Below are 27,257 nucleotides of genomic sequence, written 5' to 3'. Positions count from 1 at the left end.
GCGAACGCAAAAGGAAATGCAGAGAAGTAGATTATGTGCTTCAACCTTCGGGGTCGACATGCTGTCTTCATGGGCGTACCGTGAGGGGGGCAAGGAGGGGGGGGGGGCATGGCCCCCCTGGAGCTCCGAGGTCGCTTGTGGAAATAGTGTGCTCTTTCGTCATAGGTGTTAACAGGAACCTCTGAACACCCCCACAGTCCGTAACGTCCGCCTCCAGAAAAAAAGAGGTGGTAGGGAGTGGGGAGAGGGGGGATGCAACAACAACAACTTTATTTTCAGAAGGAGAGTGGGGAGGTTCATCGCCAGAGGCGATACTGTACCCCATTGCTGGTGGGGATGTGGCGTATAAAATACAGAGCCCCTTCACAATAACGATTGGAGTCCGATGGTGTCCAGAAATGTCAAAAGGGCTTTGAGCGCTGATCGTTGCTGGGCTGGATTGGGCCAGGCCGGGACCAAGCAATTTCGAGACGGAGAAGGGCCGTGAGTCCATCTGACGAAGAGACTCGGAGAGTGAGGTCCGGGAAGGTTGGTAGTGAGGGCAATGAAGAAGAATGTGCTCCAGATCCTCTAGAGCACCACAGTGGCAGCAGGTGGGAGAGTCAACTTGTCTCAAGCGGTAACGCCACTGAGCTGTAAAGGCCACATCGAGTCGCATTCGGTGGATTAATGCAGCATCTTGACGAGAGGTGTTTCGTGGCATGCGGAAAGCGAGCGTTGGATCAACTCTGCTCAACATAGATGGGGGGAGAATGTCGGTTGTCCATTGGCGGGAAGCCAGGGGTGTCACGAGGCGTCGCAGAATGGAACGACGGTCTCCCCTCAGCAGAACAATACTGGTCCGTTTCCGATACGAGAGTGCTGCTTCTGTGGCGCTGTCGGCCTGCTCATTTCCGACGACACCACAATAGGCTGGAACCCACTGGAGAACTAGCCTGTGGCCTGCTGCGTAGACAGTTTGGTAAGCCATTAATTAACCCATCTGTGACTAGGGGTGCGGATGGACCTCGTATGCCGGAATTTTCAATAGCGTGAAGTGCAGATTAAGGGGGGGTGCAGGCTTTCCCCCCTGCAAGCACTTTGTAACTTTGCAAGTATAGCAACACTATCTTATAGAGCCGCAAAGCGAGAGCGTACGATGCACGAAAACTCTCTGTTCGGTCAAGCTGGGTACGTAACTATATTATAGGTGGCACCACCTTTTCCATCGGGCTTCTCAAAAAACAGAACGTGGCAGAACGATGCTCCACGAAAGAAACAAACTCTCAGAAAAGGCTCACACACAAAAAGGGTGGCTTCCGTAAAAGGAAGGTACTCAAAACGTAGCATTTTCGCGTAGTCCATTAATCATCCTACCGGGTATAATAATCCTGGACTATAATCCAAGTACCTGCGCTGATGAATGAGACTAAGAGAAAATGGAAAGCGAGGCGGATTCTAAATTAAGCAAGCTCTGGAAACTTCGTATAGAAGCTCGTCGTGCACGTAGTATACATAATACAGCTAAGCTGGTAGGGGAAAGATTTTCGTCCCTTCGGCGCAGTGCAGTGAACCGCAGTGAATAGGGCAGCGTACCGCCAAGGCGGCGGTGAATCGGCCACCTTATCATCATCATCATCCAGTGTATGTGTGTGTGTGTGTGTTCCCTTCGGCGGGGTCACGTCTTGTCGGTGTGTTGGTTGAAGTGCAAAGTGGGGATACATCAGACAGTGTCCGTGTAAAGAGAGAGGGGGATTATGTCTATTAAGAAAAAAAGAAAAGAAAGGAAAGGTCAGCCAGATGAAGGTCGGCTTGCTATTCCAAAAAAAAAAAAAAAAGAAATAAGAGAGAAGGATGGAGCACAGCGGACTTGAGATGCCGAGCTATGTGGGACGCACGAGGCTTTTGCATTCTTCTGTTTCTCAGACCGTGTAATACGAGGTCGCAGAGATGTTGTGTTTGCTTGTTTGTGTGTTCCAGACTCAGCATAGTCACTTTTCACCGTGTTCGCAGCGGTTTTCATTTTTGTGGATTAGATACCTCTGCAGAACTTTGTTCTACAGCTTTCTAATTCAAGCCACCGATTCTTCGTTCTAGTTCTATTTTTTATCTTTTTTCTTTTTTCTGCTACGTATTTTGCAACTATACTACACAGACGCTGAAAGAACTGCTAAGAAGAAAGCAAAGCTGGTGTCCAGAGTACATGACAGAGTAACACCAACGCCACCTAGATTGCCTCCTCTCCTTCCTTCCAACGTGAGCCCATAAATACAGCATTCGTCTGCGCGCTGCTGCTGCGATTCAAGGGTCTGCGGATTCAAGAACTCGCAAACGATTGCACCTAACTTTGAACCTGCAGACTAAATTTTGTTCTTTCTATTTCTATCCTATTCTATTCTATTCTATTCTATGTAGACTAAATATGCAACACGCTTTTGAGAAAGATATGGGACCGTTTTGCGCTACATTTCAAAGTTTTTCCCATTTAGTACGCGGGGACGTTCAATGAGAGATGCGAAGCCCCGGAAAAAAAAACGGAAATTTTGGGGGAAAAAACAGTTCTTTCTTTGTTTTTCCTCGTCTCCGGAAAAATTGCCCAAAGTGTCCAAGCGACAAAATTTTAAAAAATGTAAATTTTCGTGCCTTCGATGCGTTCCAATCCGCCAACAGTGCATTGGGTGCCTCTAACCCACCAACAACCACCAACTTAGAGCTCCGTTCGGGTTGTTCTAATTAACTATCGCTGAGTACACAGCAGTCTCATGGGATGCTGGGATGCTCTGCTCTGCATTTATGCCTAGAGTGTGAACACTACTAAAGTTTCTAGCTCATTGTATGCTGTGATTGGCCCGCAATGCTTCGACTCAGCAGTAACCGCGTTTCTTTCCATTTTTTTTCAAATTTCCGAGAAAAAAAACCCGAAAGAAACCGGTTTTTTTCGAGCGATTCAAAATTTCCGGAAATTTTGCATCTCTACGTTCAATCACTATACTCGCAGACGACAGCGGTTTGTCTCCATGGCTACGACTGCTGAAAGCACGTTCGTAATTGGCTATGGCCATTGCAAACGCGATCCTGATTGGCTGGCTGTTAGTTGTTACGTCACGTCGACGAGTGAGCAGGCTTTTTCTACCTGAATCGAATCGAATATTTATTTCGCTTGTTTACGAAACGCGCATAACATGACCCAACATGACCGACGATCAACTATAAGTACTAGTATCTATGGGCTCGTGACATTTTCCGATATTGCTGATAAATCTCGAACGTGTGTGTTACCCGGTTGCCGTCCCGTAGAAATAAAACGATGTCATCCGCCTACGCTGATATTTTAACACCTCCCAGTGTTGCTTGTCCCAGTGTACAAGAAATACGAGGTACGTACTATAAGTGTATTAACTTGTAGCTACATAACTAAGAGTATTGGACTATGTATATCTATGTGTATAGGTGCTGTATATCTCTCTATCTAGGTGGTGTTGGTAAAAACCCCAAGACTCGGGAGTTAACAAAAAAGGGACACAAGCCCACAAAGTCTCAAACGCAGCTTAATAGTTATTACACAGACGAGCAAATTTATGGACAACAAGGTGAAGGGAAGAGAGACAACAGCTTCCGAAAAGAGCCGAAGAGAGGGACCCTCTCATCTGGTCGTTTTGGAACTGTGTGGGAAAGCCTCCATTATACCGGAGGGGGGGGGGGGTGATACAGCAATAACGCATCCAAGGTAGACGTGCAACCGCACCAAGAGCGAGACGGAAACGAAGTCAGTGCTGCTCGAGCCACGTGCAACATTTATTTCCGCTATGGTTCGTATACTTTTGGTTGGCTCACACATGATACAGAAAGCAGATGCGGAAACCAGCACGTGCACCCTTGCAATAGACTCTTCGGAAGGTATATGTAAAAACGTCGTCTTAATTTACAATTTGAAACGTGTTTTCTCTAAGAGTTGTTCGTTTGATAATTTCGTTTGCTACAGCATTTAGGTCCACATTCGCGAGCGAAGCTCTTTCTGGCAATGAAATACCGCGATATGGACTCGCTGCATATACTTCTCCAGCCTTAGCTATATAACGCGTCTCTCCAAAAGCAGGAGAATTCGTCGCGGAGTTCAGCAACACACTCTTTAACAGCCTTCTTCGTCCTTTAACAGCTTTCACTATCAGCTCTGCATAGCTAAACTGTAGGCTCGTCTTCTGAAGACCAGAATTTGCACTTTCCAATCTTTCAAAAGACAAGGATCATGAGCCTAAGCATGAAATATGCATCGAACCTCTTGAGCGCCGTTGCGTCCCCACCAGCTTTTGCCCCTGTGTCACTCTTTTCATCCGATGAATTCGTGAAAAGAAATTTGACTAGCTCGGAATAGTTACAGTGATGACATACCGACCCAAGTGAGCGCGTCATCTATGTCATTCTATTCTTTCTGCAGCACATCGTTGATTCTACCCCGCGAGAATGGACAGTGTTCACTGATTCAAAATGTGCACTGGGAGCTATTGAAAACATTCGCATACTAGGCTCGTCCGCACCCCTAGTGACGGGCGTGTTAATGGCTTAGCAGCCTGTATACGAAGCAGGACACAGACTGGTTCTCCAGTGGGTTCCAGCGCATTGTGGCGTGGTGGGGAATGAACAGGCTGACAGCGCCGCCAGAAGCATATGCTCTCTCGTCTCGGAAACGGACGAGTACTGCACTGCTGAGTATTGCTGCTCCGGGTCTCTCAATCAGCTGGACTCTCGCTCCTTCTCTTTGTCAAAATTGGTAGGTCCATGGCCAAATCCTGCCCAGCAACGCGCTGCCCTCAAAGCTCTGCTGACCTCTTTGGACACCATAGGATTTCGGTGCTCACTGTGAGGCAACTCATTACTCCATTTCCTACATCACCACCAGCATTTGGGTAGCACGGAGTGCATGCAATCGACCACCGCCCCTTTACCATAGGCAAGGTGCTGGGCCCCTGGTCCAGTAGCGTTCATATGCACTAAGGTCTCCGTCGCCTTTGGGATTTCCTGTCATCAACACGCCTCTCCACTCTACTTTGATCACTTGAATCCTCATCTCCATCATCATCTCTCACTATCTACAAATGACACTGGGGCAGCGTTCAGCCTGCTGGCCGGCATCAGCGCCATCTCATCACCGTCTCTTTATGTGTGTGTGTGTGTGAAGGGGGGGGGGGTAGAGTAACTCCCCAATCATCATCATAAAATAAAGTTGTTGATAAGTAGATAAAAAATAATAAAACATGGAAATATGGAGAATAAAGTTGTTTTTCCTTTGGAAACTGCCCGAACCAGCTGAGGCACTTTGGAGAAGTTTTAACAAAATTTACTAGGTCTGTGAACAAGCTTACGAAGTCCCGACATAAACATAAATTTTCACGCACAAATCTTTCAACACCAGGTTCGGTGTGTGTGTGTGTGCAAGGCAGTGGACGTAGTTCATGTCTCTCGGTTCAATGTCTTGCACTAGGGCTTGAAGCCCACCGCTTTCGCCGGAAACATTTGCAGCTCCGTCATAGCACGGCACGGTAGGTTTCCATTCGAAGAATGAATCGACAAAGGACACGTTTCAGAATCGAGAAGAGGGTACACTTGCTCTGGTCTCCGCGGTCACATAAAATCCAACAAATACCTCCTCCACTTCCAGACCTTGCTAGGATAGCTGCCAGGATAGCTGTTCCTGTGCACTTATGTCGGAAGTCTCGTCAGCAATCACCACATAAACCATTGTGCACACCTCTTATTAGGGACTGAAGCATGCTGCGGGTAATTAGCATTTCGTTCTGCATGCATCGGCCGGGGAAATCCACTTATACCCTATTTTGCTGAGCCATCCCTCTAGTCTTAGTACATGGGCTTTGCGTAGCATCAAAGGTTGCCTCAGGTTACGCACGACCTCATCGTGACCGCGCAATGCAAGGCCTTCGCATTCCAAAAGGCGAGCAAACGACAATGCTGCCAACAGAGCTCGGCGACTATACCCTTCATTGGGTGAAGCTTTAACTGTGACGGCACAGACGCTACGTCAAGTCCTGTATTCGTAGCTCTCAACGCCGGGGAAGCTGCCCGATGAAGCGATGAATTTTCATGGCTTTCTGAAGCGTTGCGGTGCTTTTTTCCAGTTCTGGAAACCGCCTTCAACAAATGTAATGCATGAATCAATCTTCGTGATGTGCATGGTAAGGGAAACGTTTTGACCCTGGCAGCGTCACACATGGCACGATGCATCTTATCGGTTTTTGCATTGTACGAAACCCACTCGTAGGTAAATTCCCCAACACTTCAGGTAGACCCGCCAGCTGTAGCTTTTGGTAGATGACAGCCGGCGTTACATCCACGGTAGCTGAAGACGGTTGCAGAATGTCTCCTGCAATAGCTGCTGACAGGCCCGCACCAATGGACTTGCCGACCACAATAGGAGGTATATGTTTAATAGAAAGAAAAAAAGGAATCGTCAGCCAAGCTTATGCCGGCTTGCTATTCCACAATGGACTTGTAGGCGTTGCTCTTGTTAGCTAAAACACCTGCAGGTAGACATGACTAGATGGGAGTTTCAGAGGCTTCGGAAGACTATCGTGGCCTCTTAATCAGATATTTGTTCATTCTGCATGTCAGGCTGATTGTGCCTCCTCGTAGACTGACGTGTCAAGCATGGGGTGTCTTCAGCAGAACAGACGAGCGGCGAAGCGATGTTTTCTCTGAGCACGTTTTCGTCCGTACGTAGAAGGAAGGCCATAGCCTCCTATATACTAGGCTATGACGCTACTACTAGGAGGCTATGGGGCCCCCTCCCAGTGATCATATTGTGTCTCTAAATGTGTTCGTCTATGTAATAACCGATCAGCTAAGTGTGAGACTCCGAGTGTGTGTGTCCGTCTTTTTGTGTGTGTGTGTTTTTCTTTTCTTTTTTTGTTCATTCCTTAATCTCGGGGCTTTACAGTCATGTATTACAATAAGGAGATTTTGCCCCGTCCTCACCCACTCCTGCCGATTTTTATACGGCACTTAACCCGGAAAAGTCATAGCCCTATATATAGGCACATCCAAACCCTCCTCAAAACCGGACACCCATCTATTTGGTCAAACATCAAATGCAACGTCGGATATTAAAACCCGTTCCACGACCCTTTCTCTCCCATATAGACACTGCGAGCACCAGAATATTAACATGTCTGACACTCGGTTGACTTCCTTAAGGATCCCTTTCAAGAACAGTCGGCAGAGGGGATTCGTCCCAACGGTCTCGTAAACTCCCGACCCACATATCTTTCCGTCCTCCTGCGGCTGACATCCTTCGCCTAGTTACTCGAGGAGTGCTGCCTTCTTATCCCAGATGAGTGGGTTGCCGTCCGAGATTAATGATTTTCAAGCGCATGCCTCTTGTTTGAGAGAAAAGACGGTCTTTGGAAGTATACACTCTTAAAAATGAACTTCACCGCATAGCACGCTCCTAGCCAACCATCATCTCAAATGATATCGTTATCTGCCCTGATTTGGTCAAAACGGTAGGCATACGCCTTTTGTGTGACACTTATGCGGTTCATAATTTATTTATTCAGAGAGCTCTGCAGCGCCGTGAGGCATTACAGCAGAGGAGTGAGGAAGTACAATGGTGATACTACTTGCATCATTCTCAGGAAAAACACACCAATATTGTACACTGACTACACACAGTATTACATGGTAGAAACGGAAAAAAAAGAAGAGTAACAACAAAAACAAAGAATCAGTGCATAAGACACCTAATCTTAGCCATAAATAATGTATTATTGGCAGCATTAACGGCTTCTTGGGGCAGAGAATTCCACTCTGGGATGGTGGAACAAAAGAAAGATTGCTTTAAAACACTCGTTGAAAAACGAGTCACAAAGTCACATAATTGTCACAAAAATGGCGTACGCCTCCCGTTTTCAGCAAATCAGAGCAGATGACGATATCATTCGAGATTATGGTTGGCTAGGAGTGTGCTATGCTGTGAAGTTCATTTCTAAGAGTGTAGGGTACACTCTTAAAAATGAACTTGGCCACATAGCATGCTCCTAGCCAACCATCATCTCGAGTGATATCGTTATCTGACCTGATTTGTTGAAAACGGGAGGCGTACGCCTTTTTGTGACACTTATGCAGAAATGTTAATTGTCACAAAAAGGCGTACGCCTCCCGTTTTCCACAAATCGTGTGAGAGAACGATGTCACTCGGGATGATGGTTGGCTTGGAGCGTGCTATGTGGTGAAGTTCATTTTTAAGAGTGCATTACGCTTTCTTGAGCGGCTTCGTTGTTGGTGTGATCTTTTCTCTCAGCGCTTTTGAGCAGTATACTCTTAAAAATGAACTTCACCGCATAGCACGCCCCTAGCCAACCATCATCTTGCACGATATCGTTATCTGCCCTGATTTCTTGAAAATGGGGGCGTACGCCTTTTCTGTGACAATTAGGAACAGTATAAGTGTCACAAAAAAGGCGTACGCCTCTCGTTTTCAACAAATCAGGGCAGATAACGATATCATTCGAGATGATGGTTGGCTACGAGCGTGCTATGCGGTGAAGTTCTTTTTTAAGAGTGTATACTGCCAGCAACTTCATCTCAGCCAGCAGTGTCGCAGAAAAACATCCGGGGCGTCAGTGGTTTCTCGTGCATGTCCAACATGCGCACTTTCCACAAACAAACCAGCAAATAGCAATTACAACAGAACTTCATACCGAGCATTATTCCTCTCACTTAATGCTATAGGGAATCCGATCGTGTGCCAAGTGCCAAGTTTTGTGGCGATTTTTTTTCATCCATTCCGTTTCAAAGTGTATAGATTTGTGTAGTTTCCCTTTCTTTTCTGAATAACGCGTCCTGGAGTAGCCAGTCCCGAGTGGCTCGCGACTAACATCCCCATTTTTTATTTTACAAATCAATCAATCAATCCGATCGTGTGTGGTAGCCTAAGGATTACACCAATAGCTCCGCCTCAATCATAGCAAAGAAAGGGTGCCTCTTTGCACTCGTTGAACGAGAGATCAGTTGTCTAAGGTTACTGCCTTCTACAAAGCCTGCAGTTGGTAGTGGTACTCTCCGACGCAAATGTGCCTCCGTATGAGCCAATTTTTAACGGCCAGTATACCTGTACGCATTTTAAAAAAGAATGTTGTTTTTTTTTAGGCTAGGCCTGCTAGGCATTCTTCTTACTCTACTGAAGATAAGAAGATATGTTCGTCACATATATTCAAGAACATAAGACTGTGCACATTTCGAAAGCTTTTCTCGCCGCATACTTTCTTCTTCGCCCTCGTCATTACAGACTACCAAAACACAACATCAGAAAACGCCAACGAAGTAGAAGGTAAAAAATGACCGCTTCTCGTAACAGGCTGAGCTGTTTGTCAGAAACAGTGTACGCCCCTCTAAGAAAGAAGAGTCGTTTGTTTAAATTTGCAACCATTATGAAAGCCCATTTGGCGGAGAACGTAACGACGTTAGGCACGTCTTAGAACATCAAAGAAACAAGAAAAGGAGAAAAGTACCTCTGGAGAATGCTTTCGAAGAAAAAAAAAACATTGAATGAAAAGAAGAAGAAGAAAAGTCCTTTTTATTTTTTTTGTCAGCAGGAAGTTGGATTGATTTTCGGAACGCACCTTTTTTCGAGTCGCGCTCTTCCCCGAATAGCTATATTTTCTCTTCAGGCTCACCTTCTTTCCCTTCCGAGAGGTTATTCCGAAAGAGCGCGAAATATATGCGTGTGTTAACGTTCACAGCTTTTTTTCTTCCTGAATTCTTCTGCCGTTTTTCTCTCTTTGTTTGTATAGGGAATGGCTGGAGGAAGAGCTCGATCAAAGGACGGCCCTGGGCTATGTCAATCACTGCTTTTCCATGTTAACGTTCTTTGTGGATCGAGTAGCAGTATAGTAACATTATTATATTTATTATTATTATTATTTTCGTTGTCGAAAAAAGTCTATTGCTTATCGCTGGAAGATGGTATATATTTTTGTCAAAATGTGGGCTACATGATATAAGAGTGCTCCACACGTTTGAGGAATTTTCTCGTACTTTTGAAAAGAAAAAATGGCCGTGACTTAAAAAGATTGCTGCATAGGGCTTTTTATACCACACATACAAAAACGGCATGGCCAGGTGGATACTAGAGTTGCTAATTTGGGGATACAGAATATCGTATTCCTTTTCCGCAGCGGAGACCGCGATTTTCGGTGTCCGCGATTGGGCCGATCGAGTCACGTGGCTTCTCCTTCCAAGAACTCTCCCTCGATGTTGAGTCACCTCCATCCAAAACCGGTTTCCTGTGTTGCGAACTTGCGAGCTGGCTCGATTGCGCGTTGCTCTCCACTGGAGAAGGGGGAGATTGCAGTCCCGCGGTGGTTTCAGGGGTGAGCGGGGGGGGGGGAGGAGGTGATGATTTCCAAAGCTCCGAATAAAGGTACGGAGCGACGATATCTAAATCCCCCGGATATATGAAAGATTGAAGGTTAGAAGCTCGCAGAAAGCTAGGTATCTTCAAGGAAGGACGGCATGCATGCCTACCAGATACACAAAGCAGAAAGTGATTGATTGCCCAGCATGTACCGATAGAAAGACTGTCTCATACTCGGCCCATATATATTGGAAAAAGCGTCGGAGCATTCATGATTGAGAGGCATGACAACAGAGTCACAGTGATCCGCGATCAAAGTTTGCTTTGGTCCTGAGACAAAAATTGTGCAGGATATATTGACGACCGTTACGGATCAATAGGAGGTTTCGAAAAAGAGGTCCAGTGTGTAGTGCAGGGCTTTACCGCTAGCAGGTGGATCGGCACGCAGCACTTGCGTCACACAAAAATACTAGACTAGTGTGCACGACGGGAAGTATTTGTGACATTTAGAAATGTACAGTTTAGTACGAAGTGGAAAGTTCAAATCAATTCAATTCAATTTTATTCAAGTTATTCAAGCGTTTGTCACAAATACGTGGCGTTGTATAGTTGGTACACTCTTAAAACAGTACTTCACCGCATAGCACGCTCCTAGCCAACCATCATCTCGAATGACATCGTTCTCTTACGTGATTTGCTGAAAACGGGAGGCGTACGCCATTTTGTGACAATTATGCACTGCATAAGTGTCACAAAAAAGGCGTGCGCCTCCCGTTTTCAACAAATCAGGGCAGATAACGATATCATTCGAGATGATGGTTGGCTAGAAGCGTGCTATGCGGTGAAGTTCTGTTTTAAGAGTGTAGGGTACACGAGTGACATTAAGAAATGTGGAGCAATTACCGAGTGGAAAATTCTCGTGCCTCTCACAAGTAGCGAGCTTAGTAATGGCTACAATACTAACCTTTCTCCAACCCAACCTTCATTAGGACGATTCTCGAGCAACAAGGCTCTACCGGGGACAAAGGAGATGTCAGCCAGGCAAGTGCCGGCTTGCTACTCCTTAAAAAAAGAAAGACCGGATAACTGTTATCACCTGCCTAGCACCACCGAGCTTCTGGCGACAGCGCGCGCGAAGTGAAAAGGATTAAGGACGCGCGACATTTTTTTTTTAATAATCTGAGCTTCCATCATACCCATTTAATGAGGGCGTCGCATGCATGCTTAATGAACGTCATTTATTTTGCAATCAAGACCTGCTTCATTCGAACGCTGTATTAGTCTCTTATCCTCGGAACGAAAATCGATATTAAATGCGGAACTAGATTCATAAGCAATATGTCATTGCAATCCTGGGAGGAAAACATAGTGTTACTTCGCGTGCGATAACGATTGCGTGAGAACAATACGTCAGGTTTTGCGTCGTTGCCCGATGGGTTCGTTCGCTACAATGGCGCCATGCATTGATCACGCAAATTATGATAATGTGGTTTCTGCCATAACAATGAACAGTTATGTTTTTTTTTATCGTGTCATGCGTGGTCAGTTGTGCTAAGTTACAGTTTGCCCGTGAAAATAGTAACTGCCTTAATGGTTACTTTTTCTCGAAATTTAACTAGTTATGGTTACACAACTTGGTTACTTCACATTTAACGTTCGAGAAACGTAAGCTGAACAAACGCAATTCTCAAAAACTTTATCTTAGCCTCTGTCCAACCGCGATTACATTGCATGCCTATTAAATTATCGTCGGTATGCTTCCATTTCTTCAGTCGGAACACACCCCTTCAAACAATAAAAAGTCCTTCAACAGGACCACTGAACAGAATGTTGGTTAGTAGTAAGACACAGTGTCGAAGTCAACAACAGTTGTCTTGCAGGAATCTAGGAAAATCTGTAGGGCGCTGCGGTGTTGTAGGATGTTGGTCCAGAGACTGTTGCCAATGTGAACGGAGCGGCAGTGATCTGCCTCATGCGGTTACGTAGCGTTTCTCGTTGATCCCCGAATAGTGTACCTTCCAAGATCACGTGCGTGATACCTGCAAGTACGGCACATCCGGAACATATAGCATAGTGTCGAGCGACCAAGCCTGCGTTTAAAAAGCGGGGTGAAGGCCACCCCGAGACGAACATTGTGAACAGACGAAAAGTTGCGAGGCAGCCGCTTGGGCAGGTTGAAGGATAAATCGGGATCCGCTTCTCTCACGAGAGTCCCTGATGGGACGTCCTGACACCATTGTACATGGGACTGGGGCGTCACCATATCAGCAAGGTACCTTTTCTATCCCCGTTGGAGAGGATAGTTGATATTGTCGATAGGGACCCATACACCTGTGCCGCAGCCCTGTCCGCTTCTTCATTCCCGTGGATGCCATAGTGTCCAGAAACCCAGTGTAGACACACTTCGTGAACGCCGCTAGTCCGCCGCAAAACAGTCTGCGTGGTCTAGATTAACTTAACTAAATAAGTTAATTAACTTAAATATGTTTATACCGATCGCACGTGATGACCAGATCTGACTGCTTTCTCTACGTATGCAACTCCTCGGGCGAGGAGGTCCACTGTATCTGCGGTGGCATAGTTCAATTGTTCGTTAGCTGACTTTAACAACTTGGCCATCAATCCCAGCGATCCTTCCAATGTAGATGTGCAGATGTTTTTGTGACGCACACTGATCCTGCTCACCAATTCTTCTGCGATCTCTCCTTGTCCAGAAAGGCCCATGTCTATGACGTAGCGAGAAGCGGAGATATGAACATCATTGCGTGGGTCTGCTTCGAAACAGCTCCATTGTACGTCCTCCCATGTTGTGTGATACGTACGTATTGTGAGGAGGACCTTACCTCCATTGGCTACACCTGTCTCGCTTTTCTACCTAACAGTATGAGCGAAAATGATGACGTGATTGATTGTTTCATTGGTAAAAGGAAAAAAAAATGGAGATGGATGATGTGCTATTAACGCAAACTTCCTTTATAGCGCAGCGAGACTTTACAGCTCTTTTTCCTGTTCCTGCAGTGCTGCTGCACTTAGTTACGTTAATGAAGGTAGTGGAGTTTCCATAAATCTTGCCTAGAAAGGTTAATGAAGAATTTATCATTGACCCGTGCAATTGAGTTAGTGTGCCTCCCCATCACGTTACAGGAAGGAGGGAAACTTTTCCTCGTTTCCAAGAAAAGCCGGCGAAAAGGAATGCGTGAAAGAGTATTAGAAGTAGTAGTAGAAGTATGCGTGAAAGAGTGAAAAGAATGAAGAAAGAGTGAAAGGGGAGTTCCGCTTCTGCGGAAAGTTCCCAGACGGCGGCTAGCAAGCTTGTATATTTTCTTACAGGCATGGGTACTCTGTGTTGCATTGGCTGGGATGACTTGATTTTTTAAATTCACTGTGATGTTTGGCTTTTCCTAGGCTTAGGGAAACAGAACACACAGCGGTCACATATGTACAAAAACGCGATTCCAGGAATGGGGAGCGCCATTAGTGGTAGCCACAGGAACTCTGTACGCGTGGACCACGACCTACTAGATTATAACGACCATGTCATGATCAGCAACCCCTATGAGGAGCCCGTCCACAAAATCCGCCAGGGGCGCTACTCATCGGCACGCGAGATCTGGATCACGATTGGACGATGGAAATTTGAATTCTGAACGCGCAGAATCATACGTACGACTACCGTAGCAGACGACAGCAATAACTCCTACGAAAACGCGTAGAATGATGATGATAATCAACCTCAGAATGAAACATCTTCTGTGGAATATAAACTGCTTGTACAAAAAAATACTAAGGTAAGCTGAAGTACAAAGTATTGTAGAAGTTGAGGAAGCAATAACTGGGACGATCAGTAGCGCCACCGCTAGCTTCTAAATGTGGCGCTGGGAAGGGGTGCATATGACATATGGTCGTTAAAATCTAGTAGGTCGTAGTGTGGACTACCGTTTGCCGAGTTCCTTCATTTTCCCGTGTGTTTTTTTCCTTCATTTTCGTGTCCGTTCGTGTTCATTTCGTGCCCGTTCATTTTCTCCCTCTCGGGAACTGGCGAAGAAAGGAAATCGCATCGCCCAGCACACCTGACGTGAACAACTGTGCATATCGCATGAGGAAGCAAGCAATCCTCTTTTTCCTTTATCTTTCGAAACGTTGATACGCTACTCAGATTTTTACCGGATGAATAGTGTTAAATAATTGGAACGAAGAACCTGGAAACCACGTTGGGAAGAAGACGTGGAAACACGTCTTTACTTTTCCGTCTCGAGATCCCGAATCTCTGAACCTCTTCTTCTTTGTTACTATTCCATCGACCTTCACACCACACCCCCTTCGGAAGACTCCGTCCCAGAGTCACTCGTTTTGGTGTCCTGTGTAGGGCTTCAACTGTTCACCATCAGCTCGAGGAGGAAGCTGCCATCGATGTTGGTGATGATGTACACGTCGTCGATTTTCTTTTTTACGTAGTAGGATCCGATGTATATGGTGGCTGAAACTTGCTCCTGCGAGCAGATGTTTTCAGAAGCACTGGCTGCCCTTCTTGGTAGTTGCACGAATACTCTGGTTGACGTGGCTCTCATGAATCTGCCGCGAATTTTGGAGCATGTCACGTGCTCGACGCCGGACGTCATCGATGTCGGGGAGATCAGTGTCTGTGACTGCCATGTCTGCTACGGGTAATATTTTTAGTTCCTTGGGTCTCATCGGGCTCGTATCCATGCATGAGGTAGAAAGGAGAAGTGTCCATTGAAGAGTTTGGACCCGTGTATATCTGTAATAATACTCTCGAGAGATGATCGTCCCAAGAGGGTTTGTGTGGTGCATCATGAATAGCCTTGCTCAGAAGTTGAATAATGGTGCGGTTGTACCGCTCGACAAGCCTACTGGTACATGCCATGTACGGTATGGTAAGGACATGTGTGGCACCATAAAGCTGAAGAAAGTTCCGCGGTCCCGAAACAGCGCGGACGGGAAACGCTGCCGTTTCACTAATCCGTATTCCTTCACGAATGTCACGGGTGGCTTCTTCGTACTAATGGTACACACAAACGAGGTCACGTTTTTAGTCGCTTTTGGTGTCTTCATTCGCGTTCCCAGTCCAGCACGGAAAGAAAAGAAGGCTCAACCCAAGGGTTGCTTACATTGTTACGAATTCAAGGCCGTTATCTTGTGCGCAATGTGGTTTGTTATTATTACGACTTAGTTTGCGCTTGCTTTGTATAGAGACACCACGTGCACTTCGCGAGAAACTCGTGCCTTTCAGGCTCCTGAAGATAGAAGAACTCGGCAGCCATCTTTAGAAAGGGCTACCGATAAGACAGGGCTACCTGTAGAATGTCACAGAACAAGGCCACACAACTAATAATATGTAAGGAATTGCATAAAACCATTAAAATATGAAAAGCAATATTTAAATGTAATTATCTCGTGATTCCACTATATCACTACAGTAGTTCCAGTCTACCTGGTTGGCGGCGCCATTGTACCATCTGATGTCATTTGTTTGCAAACAGGGAGAGGTCTATTGTTGTTGGTTGTTTTGGTTGAAATCCATTGTTGAAAGACGAGAGGTTATGTTCCAACTGAACAACAATTATCACGAGTCTTTCTGCCCACGTACCCGATGTTAACTGAAAACATACTCATCTATCTGCCCTAAAAAATGTGTCTTCTAAAACGTACACACACAGTTCCACTGCTTACACAATGTTATTCTCAATACAACGAGATACAATAGAGAATTTTACACTATAGATACACTCTTAAAAAAATGGTGTACTTTAACTCCTTTTTTTGCCACATATATAACACCCTTTTGGAGAGTACAATTACGCTCAAAAGGGTGTCTCCTCACTCCCTCAAGGGAGTAGCATAACACTTTTCTCCCTACTGGAGAGTAATATTACTCCCCATTATATATGTGGCGATGAAAGGAGTTAAAGTACACCCTTTTTTAAGAGTGCAGGCGCTTCGGGGCCCCAACAGTATACGGAGTCGTCAGTGCACAACTGTTCACTGTGCAAAACGCTATTCGGGGTCCAGGCATGCCAATCCGTGAACGCCGGGAATCTGTGAATGCTGCCGGTCCATGAAGTTACTCTACAGACCCGAAGCTTTTTTACCGTGCGCCAAAACTATACTTGGGCCCCCTGGGGGCCTCGGAGCGATCGAGAGGCCGTGGCTGAAATATCAACTCGCACAATGTTGCCAAGTGTAGTGGCGTCCCCAGCCGGTTTCGAACACGTAACCACGGGATCAGTAACCGGACACGGCACCTGCGACGCAGGCGTTCCTTCTGCTACGAAGAAGCCACAAATATCTTGCCGCTCATGTCTCGCTCCTTTAGTCACTCCACAATGAAAGCAAGTTCTACGTTGAAAAGGAGAGAATATGTCGCATAAATAAAAAATACACCATATACGCATCGACGTGCCCATCAAAAAGTCAAAAAATGATAAATAACTAAAATACGAATCACATTTGTATCACATTTTATATACGCTCTCTAAAGTAACAAGATGCGCTGCGACACAAGTCCAATATGCGTACCACTCCGTACCAAATAAGAACGCAATCCAGCCGCGAGCAACAACCGGTGAGACGCCTATACTACTCAGCCTGCCTTCGGGGGGGGGGGGGGGGGGGGGGGGGGAAGGCGCGCGAAATTGTCGAGCCTGTAAGGCACTGCGAATTCGTCCAAAAACGGTGACCGAAGTGGAGCTTTATTTACCCAGCGCTGGCCATCGTAGAAAGAGTCCGTGTGGCAAATCGAATTGGCTGGATTGGACACACAATCGAAAGTGCGGGAAAGAAACTGATGTTGCAATTTGAATCCTTTGCGGCGGAATGCGGTTAGCGCCGTCTGAGGACAGAATCAAGATCCATGGACCGATGGGGTCGTTGCAAAGGGAGGTGGGGGGAAGCTTGTTTAGACGGTCGATCGGCTCGGAGTCCTGAAGGACAGCTTTTTCTCTTGGTACACGCGCGCAGGTTTTCGTTTCTTACGCACTACAACATACAGGAATGTTCGAAAGCGACGCAAAAAGATTTTCAGGTTCTACACTGTAAACTTTTTCACACCTTTAAAGGTGTGCGCTATGCACGTTCAACCTGGTTGCGTAACATTGCATCTCCAGGATGATATTTTACAAAATTAGGAAAGCATTACTAAAGATCAAATGTCAGTGCAAATCTTGCTTTCATTACGTCTTGGATATTGTCAGTACGTGCTAATGCATATATGCATCGCTACCGATAATTGAGCACGCGCAAGTGTCTACAATACTGTTCAACAATGTTGAGATGTTGCAAGACTGCATTTTTGGAGGACAGACAACGGTCGAGTAAAGAAAATTTGTGCGAAACTGTGCTCCATTATGATGTTACCAAAATTACACCTAAAAAGGCGTGCGCCATGCACGTTATTACACCTTTAAAGGTGTGAAAACATTTAGAGTGTACGGTGCGCCGTATGCGTCAAAAACTCAACCGGCGCGGTAAAGAACTAGCGGGTGGGCGAAATTAGAATTATCGGGTGGGCTGAGTTTTATGAAAGAGAGATTTAAAAAAAAAACCTCTGTCCACTGCGATCACGTACCAATAACCTATTCTGCCATTTGCTTGAGCTCGCGAGTAGTCAGTGTCGCTTTGAGATTCACTTTATAAGGCATATCAAGCAAGCATGAAATAAAGATTACATGCTATGCCTGCATAAAGTTACCGCTATAAAATTTTACGGTGCTACGAAAACTAACAGAGCACACACACGCGCGCGCAGAAGGGTGAGCTGCAGGTATTGCAGGCAGGAGGCAGGTAATATTTAAAATATTAAGAGGTCGGTGGTCTCGTTATGACTATCACTTTCACAATTCATGGGATGAGACCTCATCAAAGGAGAGTTGTTTTCGTGCAACATTTAGGGCAACAGTTCTGGGGTGGGGGGGGGGGGGGGGTATATGTAAGAAAAGGGAGGCAAAGGCCAGTCGCTTGGGTTCAAAGCAAAGTTAAGCAAACGCTGTCGCACGTTCTCGTACGATGTTCACACCACCGGGTAACATCTTCTAATGACATCCCCAGTTCATTATGTGTTATCGAATTTTATAGCAAGCGCTTTCGCTGCGTCACTCTCAGTAACTTTTGCTTCTTCTTTGCTTTCTTCTTTTTTTGTTTTTATGTTTTTATGTTGTTTTTTTTCAAGCTGCTTATTCGAGGTAAGACTTGTTCACTATGGGCTTACTATATGTATATCAATTTCTTAGAACAGTCCCCAATCACCACACGTCATCGTCACAATGGGGCCCGGGAGTTCATGCAAAATGAAAATTTCTTTGGACGTGTTCTAACGGATGTTCTCACGTTTCTCAGCCCATTACCAACCACAAGGACACAAATCTATAATGTTTTGTGCGTCATATAATTGCATGTTGCATGTAAATGCAATGCTAAGTGCGATAACGTTTAATGCTCCCGTCTTCGAAGGTAATATTTAATTCTCAACAATATCTTTTGTTTTTCCGTTAATTTTTGTTTCATTACAAACGTGGCACTACGCGCTGGAAGACCACACCACCAGCGCTTCTTCGTCCAACACAAGCCCTACCTGTGTCCCACCTTTCTCCCTCCAGCATGCTCCTTCGACCACCTAATTTCAAACCGATCACCGTTCACTAGCAAATTTAGCGATGCTACTAATTTGACCCACCGTTCCCTGTTCTGATCATTGGACCTCCTCTTCATCCCGACGGACCGGAAGTGAGCTCCTTAACTCTCAAGGGATTTCACCTTGTCCCGCCCGACCCTCTTCTTCCAACAGCAGGTTCCTCTGCTTCTTGCGCAGGGCCTAACGACTTCGTTAGCGAGTATTTAACGAGATGCCGTGTAGTCACGTGATCTGGCAAGACCTTTTCCTGTTGTTATTTTTTTTTTCTCTCTCGTATAGTAGAACAAAAAAAAACGATATCCGCTCCAGTTAACTTCGTTGGCTGCTGTCGGCGAACTTTCCGCTACGCGCTTGATGGAGCTAAGTCGCTTGCGACATGTATCGACCATCATGAAGCGCAATTACGTTTTTTTTTTTTTATTCGAAGAACAACGAAATCTCCAGCAGAACTCTATATGATCCAAAAGTTCTTCTTCTTCGTCCTCTCTCAGGTCGTTATTCGTACCTCTCGGGAAACACGGTACAGTTTGGATTGATAGGCTTAGTTTTGATGACGGAGCTTGGCGAATTCTTCTCTCTCTCTTTTCTGTATCAAAAACTTCGGTTGCCGGCAGTGTAATACTGAAGAAGTGTAATACTTTACTTTTTACTTTACTTTTACCTTACGTTTTAGTGTAATACTGAAGCGTAATAGTTTCCTTTCCTTTTTTATTTGAATTAGCTGTTATACGCACTCTTAAAAATGAACTTCACCGCATAGCACGCTCGTAGCCAACCATCATCTCGAATGATATCGTTATCTGCCCTGATTTACTGAAAACGGGGGGCGTACGCCATTTTTGTGACAATTATGAACAGCATAAGTGTCACAAAAATGGCGTACGCCTACTGGTTTGAGCAAATCAGGGCACATAGTGATATCATTCGAGTTGATGGTTGGCTAGGAGCGTGCTATGCGGTGAAGTTCATTTTTAAGAGTGCAGGTTGTTGCTACAAACTCCACAAATGTTGCACTGTCATTCTTGCAGTCACCTGCAGATTTGGGTGTGGAGGAAGCCATTTTTTTTTCTCTCTAATACTGAAGAACGTATATCTGACATGTATAAGTGCGGTCATCGCGACATCTAATTATACTGCGTCAGTGTACATATCTGCGAGAACAGTACGCTTCTGCAGAGTGTTTCAGTTAAATCCCCGGGCTAAATAATTCGCGAACGGGTGCACCAATCGAAGAACTTTCTGTTTTTACAAGTATCTGTTCGATACCACCGAAAAACTGCGTAGCGTGTGAATGACTGGGAGGCGCTCACTATTTAAATAGAAATTTGATTGAGTTTCGTGAAAAAAATCTAACTTCGAAAGCAGGGCGCCATCGCTATTAGAATGGGTACTACCCCTTTTTGGGGCCTACAGTGGACACCGCGCGATTCTCGAAACACTCGTGCAGCGGGCCAGGGAGAACTGGCCAAGTTTAATGTCCTCGCCCTCTCGGAGACCTTGATCAACCTACCACGACATATGTGCGTATATATATGTATATATATATATATATATATATATATATATATATATATGCTACAAAATTGCGGTTCGAACGACCAGGATGTTGAATATATATAGGGGAGAAAAGGCACCAGAGACTGAAGTAGGGAGTAGGGGAAAGTTATTTATTAAGTTGGCATTTAAACTAAGGGTCTGGGGGAGTCTACGTTTCGGCGGAAGCTCCGCCTTCTTCGGGACTGAGACGAAAATCTATGTACAACGTACGTCTTTTAAAAGGTTACAAAAGTGTCGTCACAGCTGGTACAATTCCACTGCGAGGCAGTCTGACTCACTGACGACTGCCTCGCAGTGGAATTGTACCAGCTGTGACGACAATTTTGTAACCTTTTAAAAGACGTTGTACATAGATTTTCGTCTCAGTCCCGAAGAAGGCGGAGCTTCCGCCGAAACGTAGACTCCCCCAGACCCTTAGTTTAAATGCCAACTTAATAAATAACTTTCCCCTACTCCAGTCTCTGGTGCCTTTTCTCCCCTATATATATATATATATATATCGATATATCGGTATCTTTAAAATAAATATTGATATATAGATGTTTGAAAAGGCGTCACGCCATTACTTGAACAATTGAAAAAAGTTGCCCTTGTTCTATTATCTTCCATGCGTATCACCGCTGAGGCACGTGATGAAGACGGCATCGACCGACGTGCCTTACGAGGACCAATGAGGATACGTCCTCAATTATTGCGACAGTAAGATTGGGGGAATAATTAGTGCAAGAATATTTTTAGTGTTTCTCAAGTTTTACGTCAAATCTTCCCAGAAACAGCACCGCAAGCGATACTGCCCTGACGACCGTTTGATAAATAAATAAAGCGCCACCTGTGGCACGCGAGGGATCATGGGAGACCTGAGCGGAGGATGTCGTATTGCCAAGCGAAAACGGGATGTCGCCCGCTTCGGATATGCACCAGCTTGCCTGCCTCCTTCTTCTTCTTTGTTCTTCGAGAAACGGATTGTTGCGAATACGGAGTCACGCCAGCAACACAGAATCCTCGGTTTCTACCGCCGTGTACGTTGCGCGCTCGGTGAACCCGTTCGGCGCATTCTAATGCGTCGTTCAGCATGAAATGCAGCCCCGGACGATCCACGAAGTTTTAGAAACTAACAAAGCTTTCCCCCTAACGTGCATCACATCTTTACAGGAAATATCGGCATCTTGTTGCAAGACCAAATTAAGAGGGAAAGAGGGGGGAAAGCCGTCAAGATTGGTTAATAAATTCATTGACCCGCTCCTTTCATATCCTGTCCGTGCACAGAAGCCGCCGAATTATTGATATTTCTATTCAAATGCGTATCGATATGTATATTGATGTGAATATCGGTATTCATATCGATGTGAATATCCATATTTTTATCGATAACTATCGATATTTTAAAATTCTCGATAATATCGCAGGCGTAAGATATCGCTAATATCGATAAGAATATCGGTATCGTTCTATCCCTACCAGCTCCCCACACTCTTAGAAATGAACTTCACCGCATAGCACGCTCCTAGCAAACCATAATCTCGAATGATATCGTTATCTTCCTTGATTTGCTGAAAACGGGAGGCGTACGCCTTTTCTGTGACAATTATGAACAGCATAAGTGTCACAAAATAGGCTCCGCCCCACGTCTTCAGCAAATCAGGCACGAGAACGTTGTCATTCGGAATGTCGGTTGGCTAGGTGCGTGCTATGCGGTGAAACTCATTTTTAAGAGTGCAGTACATTCTCAACACTATAAAAGGTCGGTTGTCAAGTTTAGCGAGAGCGTTCTTCAGTGTTTGCCGGCTACACTCTTAAAAATTAACTTCACCGCATAGCACGCTCCTAGCCAACCATAATCTCGAATGATATCGTTATCTGCCCTGATTTGTTGAAAACGGGAGGCGTACGGCTTTTTTGTGACGCTTCTGCTGTTCATAATTGTCACAAAAAAGGCGTACGCCTCCCGTTTTCAACAAATCAGGCCAGATAACGATATCATTCGAGATTATGGTTGGCTAGGAGCGTGCTAACAGCGATAACCCTATCATTCGTGGCAATGGTTGGCGGACAGTGTGCTATGCGGTGAAGTTCTGTTTTTTGGGTGTAGGAAACGTGTTCCACGCCACCACACTGCTGGCGTCTTCGGCCGCGTTCGAACCCGCAACCTATCCGGTACAAGGACACCCGGATGGGTTTCCTTTATCTCGTTCGCGTCCCTCAGTGGCATTCGCAACGGTGTACACACTCTTAGAAATGAACTTCACCGCATAGCACGCTCCTAGCCAACCATCATCTCCAATGATATCGTTATCTTCCCCGATTGGTGGAAAACGGGGGGCGTACGCCTTTTTTTATGACAATTATGAACAGCATAAGTGTCACAGAAAAGGCGTACACCTCCCGTTTTCAACAAACCAGGGCAGATAACGATATCATTTGAGATGATGGTTGGTTAGCAGCGTGCTATGCGGTGAAGTTCATTTTTAAGAGTGCAGGATGCAAAACTGGAACCGGATATGTTCGTGGAACTCGTCTCTTCTTGTTTATGACCGGGAGTATACGTTTTTTTTTTGTTTTTTTTTTTTTGTTTTTTGCTGCATTTACTACAGCATAGGCGGATACTTCACAGTAGGAAATAACCTTAGTTTCACAACCTGGATTCGCGACTCCAGACTCCATTTAGCAAGTAGCACATCCTCCTGTCCTAACACTCACCCAACATGGAAAATGTAAGCAGTATATATTCCCTTTCTGCTGCCATGTCTGAGATATGCAGCGTACCTTATTTACATAAACTCTAATGGAATGCACTCATCTAACCTCTTCTCTGAATGGAGCAATATGCGTGTCTGCTGCCGTCCGTCCTACTCAATTTGCGTCGTCCCTGTGCCAGGCTCATCCAATTAAACTTCCATCATTTACATAAAGAAGTCACTTCGTCTTTCAAAAGGACGGATCGCGCAGCAGAGCGCCGAAATGCGCAAGCCTCGATGTTGGTTCACGTGCCCGCGTTTCCGCCTGTTCTTACGCGTTGTGTGCGCTTGCAGCGGGATCGCGCTGCCATGGAAGCGGAGGGACGCTATCCGCAAGGATACTTCGCCGACGAGCCGCAAGCAGATTACCCAACTTGAACTTTCTCGACGCAAGCCAGCTAGCCCATCGAATACGACGAACACGTGCGTGCGTGCGTGCTGACAGAAGTGGAGAAAGAGCTTATTGGAACGCAACGCAGGAATGCAAAGCATTTCTGGAAAAGCTCCGTTATGTCTGCTGCTTTTACTGTCCTTGCAGACTAGCAGTCCGCTCTGTACTTAATGCAGTACGGCACTGATCACTATTGTATTTCATTGTACTGACAGCACAGTATACCACACTACACTGTACGGCACAGCACTACACCATGGTGTACTGTAGTATAGTGTACCGTACAATACAGAACCACACTTTACCCCTCTGTGCTGTATACCGTACTATGTGCCTATGCTGCAAGTAATTCTAGATGTCCACTGAATTGTATGTGTACCATACGGTGCCATAGTGATCGCGACACGAGCCGGAATTCCAGCATATGACATATGACAGCATATGACATTTCTTGAATTTTTCATGCTGTTTCATGCGTAGGCTACGGGCTCAGTCACACATAGTGTAGCAACATCTTCATACTCTAAAGCAGCGGATGGAAATATTAGGCACTATTTCAAAAATGAGTACTGTATTTTCCTCTAATGGGCAACACATATTTTTATCGTATACCGTATAGAACCACGGACATTAGCAGGACATTAGCACGGACATTAGTAGGACCAAGGACAGCCGAAGCATTAATTTACGAACAGTCGATACCATGGAAAAGTTGGCATGCTTTTCCGTAGAGCTGTATAACAGGAAGGCTTCAATACAATATAACGAAGCTTTTTTTTTAAATCGAAATCGCGACGCACTGGTTAGTCCACCTGATTAAGATATCTGCAGGATTAAGTTTTACTTCTGAAATGAGTGTCTCTGTTAATGAGTGTTACCACCACATATCGCTGGCGAAGTCGTCACGTACAGTGCTGTGATTACTTAGTGACTTACAAATTCCTCTTTCCGTTTTTGCCGTTGCATTACATGACAATCAGCTTGATCAGATGTTATAGACTTACCTAAGATTCAGTATTACAGCACCTTAAAAATAATGGGGCAGTGAGCGGTTAGAGAAGTGGGCAAGCGGAAAGTATTTGTCATGTGGGCATCTCAGTTTTGTCCGCGTTAAGTTTATCTGTTAACGTGAATTGAGATCTATGTCATCAACTGGCCCTCCTTCAAAACTTTAGCCAAATCCCTGTTCATTCGTACGCCACGACGGCGACTATACTTCTGTTTCCGTGATATGAACCAGGCAACAATGATGGGATTGTGGTTCACGAGCTCTTCAGCAAGTTCTTCGTGAGTTCTTCAAAAAAGTTCGTGGTGCATATCACGAATTTTTTTTACAACGAAAATTCCGATGCGCCTTCCGTAAGTTCTTACGCATATTCCGTGCTGTCATGGAATGCTATGGTAAGCATTCCGTAAGCACTTATGCATGGTGAACAAGCGCTACACAACGCAAGACACATGAAGACACGGGATAAGTTTGTGTCTTGTATTGTATAGCGTTTCATCAACATGGATGGATTGATATGTGAAGAAAAATATAAAGATGGTGGTTACACAAATGTGGAACCCAGTCTACCCCATCTACCTCCATCTGCACGATAACGTTTAATGCTAAGTGCTCAACAACCGCTTGGGGTTGTAGGAGAAATGAAGAAAAAAATTAACTGGCAAGATGAAAGAAAATGTAACGAAGTGGTGAATCGTCACCACCTAGCCCAACTTAATGTTTCGACTTATGCATGCCCCGAGTTTCCATAGAGAATTACGGTAAGGTACGACTCCCATAAATTCTTACACGTATCTCGTATACGTGGATAGACAATTATACGTTACGCTTTCCGTGGAGTCTTATGCGTATTCCGTTTACCTTCATAAAAGTTTGCGGAAAACCTACTGTAGTTATGTGCATTCCGTACTTGCAGAGAAAATTACGTTATGACTTTCTCAATTGCTGTTTCAAACGCTACCCGCAGAACTGGATCAATGAATGCAGAGACGCTCAGCGTGGCGGTGAAGGTTCACGCGATACCGCAGCCAAGTGTTGCTCACCGAATAACAAGCAAACTTCGGAGGGCTTTCTCACGAGAAAGTGCCAGATCTGAGCACCACATAGAAATGCACGGCATTATGTGGTACTAAACTTATTTACACCTTGTAGCTCATAACGTGATATTGATGTCATCGTGCCGATTCACAAAAGCCGAGACGCAATCGCAAAGCCGAATCAAGTACTATTCGTGCTAAATCTGCCTCGTCCTATTGAATCATGACCATCTTTTTGCACCGGATGTGGTACGGAATGTGCACATCCACAACCCTATAAGTCTCACCTCGTATTCTTCCCAGGTGCGAAATGCTCAAAGTCGCTTTCCACAGTCGAATGATTTTTCACACACAATATCTTGTCTTCCTCACTGCACAATCACCTTCTTGTTATCCACAAAAAAAAAATACACTTTCCAGCACCGCACACCGAAAAGAACGCAGCACCTTTTCGCTTCGTGAAAGCAGACGACCAACCAACTGTTGGTTGCAGACGACTTTCCTCCGCAGAAGACGACAGAGTCAGAAACCGAAACTAAAATCCAACCACGCACTCGCTATTTGTCTTCGGTGGAGCTGCGTCTCACAACTGGACGACACGAAATGATTGCAGAAGGACGGCTACAAGGCTAAAAGGTACAAGGTAAAACTGAGTAAACAGGATTAGAAACCGAAACTAAAACTAGCGCGACGTGTCCTGCACACAGTGTAGCAGAAGACAGCGCGCTGATATTGCAAGGAGACGAGAGATTACTCCGATGGGTTTGGTATTTTTTCCAGTAGTTTAAAAGCGATCGGAGCCAGCGGAGATGCTCCTGGGTTTCTGCGAGCCGACGCTCGGATGCAGACGACGCCAGCGGCGCCGGCATTAGCAGCGCCATCGCGCGGCCAGGGCATAAGGCGCGTCGATACGGGAAAGGTGCCGAATGGTACACCTGGAGGTTGGGTTGTGTGTGTGTGTGTGTTTTTTTTCCTTGTAATTCGGATCCTGAGGGGAAAAAAAAAAGAAACCTGCTGCATTCAATAGTGACAAGATCGGCGAGGTATCTCGATATTGTGGTAAAGCGCGAAGTAATAAAGGCGCGAGGGATACCGTTTGGCAATGCATTTGAAAGACTGACATGCTCCGGCTTGAGGAAATCACCAACTCATCATAATTTTTTGTTGTCGTTACATGAATTGTATCCGAATGTCTCCCTCAAGGGAGTAACATAACACCTTCTCCCTGCCGGGGAGCAATATTACTCTCCAGTAGGGAGAAAGGAGTTATGCTACTCCCTTGAGAGAGTGAGGAGACACCCTTTTGAGCGTAATTGTACTCTCGAAAAGGGTGTTATATATGTGGCAAGAAAAGGAGTTAAGGTACACCCTTTTTTTTTTTAGAGTGCACGGTTGACGGTTTGATTCAAAGTATTTTCATGCATGCAGTTAGTCCCCCAAAGGAGTAAAATTACTCCTTTATTTCTTATAGTGTACAACTGACCGCGCTATACGACACCCGCAGTCACTTTACCTTCCCACCCACCCAGCCCTTCTACT

At 45.4% G+C, this 27,257-nt stretch overlaps 1 long non-coding RNA gene across 2 annotated transcripts in view; it reads right to left on the bottom strand.

The window, feature by feature from the left end:
* Positions 1–27,257, bottom strand: part of LOC135398825 (uncharacterized) — a 265,742-nt gene that overhangs the window by 170,817 nt on the left and 67,668 nt on the right. The window contains exon 1 of one of the 2 annotated variants that reach the window (XR_010424142.1): positions 26,006–26,539. The exons of the other annotated variant lie outside the window; for it this stretch is intronic. This is a non-coding gene — a long non-coding RNA (uncharacterized LOC135398825). Of the gene's footprint in view, positions 1–26,005; positions 26,540–27,257 lie in introns of those variants that run through there. 2 annotated transcript variants of the gene reach the window in all.

Source organism: Ornithodoros turicata, chromosome 6 (assembly GCF_037126465.1).
Source record: "Ornithodoros turicata isolate Travis chromosome 6, ASM3712646v1, whole genome shotgun sequence".
Taxonomy (NCBI): Eukaryota; Metazoa; Arthropoda; class Arachnida; order Ixodida; family Argasidae; genus Ornithodoros; species Ornithodoros turicata.
Note: the sequence above shows the minus strand (reverse complement) of the source record. Positions and strands in the feature narration are given on the sequence as shown.